Below are 1564 nucleotides of genomic sequence, written 5' to 3' on the forward strand. Positions count from 1 at the left end.
TATAACGTGAATGCATATAACAAGTGGACATAACATACATATGGTGTATGATACAAATACATAAAAAAAAAAAAAAAAAAAAAAGGAAGGAAGGAAAATGTAAAAAATGTCCTTGAGGAGAAATAAACAAATGGTTACAGGTTATGTCCAGCAAAACAATAATGTATTCCCAAACCAAGAAAAATTGGAGCGACAATATGTATGACAGGCCATTCATGTAATAATGGTACTCAACTATAACTTGGGGGGGAGGGTAAGGTAGATGATGGTGCACATAACGTATATACAACCCAATCTTGAGATGGAAAAAAAAAAGAAAATTAATACATAGATTTAACAAAACTCTCTAAAGCAACGCCAAGGGGCAGAAACCACCTCACAACAGGTAGTTATGGAATTGAAAAGATTTCTTAAACCAATCCCATGCTGCCCACATCGATTTATATTTGTCATATTGATCCTCTTCCTCGGCTACCAGCATATGCTTAATCTTTTGAAATTACATAAACCAGTCCTTTAAGGAGGGAGTATTGGTCTGTTTCCAGAACCTAGGGATAACTACTCTGGATGACGTCCAAAAATTGAGGAGTACACTCTTTCTGGGAGATTTAACCGAACCCGGGATCATGGATAACAACGCCACTTTTGGGGGACATCTGAACCCATCAAGTTATTATAAATTTCTATAATGGTGTCCCAGAAGCAAAGGATAGGTGGGCATTCCCACCAAATATTTAGCATAGTACCTCCATACGATAAACATCGGCAACATGTGTCCGGGTAGGAGGAAGAGAAGCGATGCAGATCTGTAGGGTACCTATACCACCTGGAGAGAATCCTATAGTTTCCTGCGATTTACAAGGGAGTGCAAGTTTGTGTGCCAAAAAAAAGCCAGTTCCCAGTCAGCTTTAGAAATATGCATGTTCAAGTCCACCTGCCAACATCTAGTATATATCAAAGAGTTAGACGTTGTATCTGACAAAAAAATGGCATATTATTGGGAAACAATATGCGTCAGACGGTTAGGAGACCTTAATATCATTTCCATAGCGGTTGAGTTTCTGTGAAAAATGTGAGTATTCCTAAATGTAGATATAAAGGAGGAGAGCTGGCGATATTGAAACCAAGGGACCATATTGCCACGATCCTTGATATTCAGTAACGGAAAAGGGTTGAAGTCCCCCATTGGACAAAACGTCGCAGAGGTTTCTATGCTCATCCGAGTTTCAAATCAGGAACTGCATTTTGTGCTGGGGGGAAGGTGGGATTGTCAAATAATGGGGTCATAGGACCTATCTTAGAGGAGATTTTACCCACACGAAGGTGATTATCCCAGATGTGTAAAAGGTCTAGAGTCAGCTTGGGAAAAGAGTGTTTGGCATTTAACAGTGCAGTGTCTATCCATGGTAGGGATCTTAAGTCTAGAGAGGTTAATGTAATCTCAAGCTGCACCCAACTTTTCTTGTCCCAATTATGAAACCAATCCACGGTTCCTATTAATATAGCAGCCCTATAATATGAAAAGATGTTGGGGACACCTGCTCCACCTTTAGGTTTAATTAGT

This window comes from Pyxicephalus adspersus, chromosome 3, assembly GCF_032062135.1.
Source record: "Pyxicephalus adspersus chromosome 3, UCB_Pads_2.0, whole genome shotgun sequence".
Lineage (NCBI taxonomy): Eukaryota > Metazoa > Chordata > Amphibia > Anura > Pyxicephalidae > Pyxicephalus > Pyxicephalus adspersus.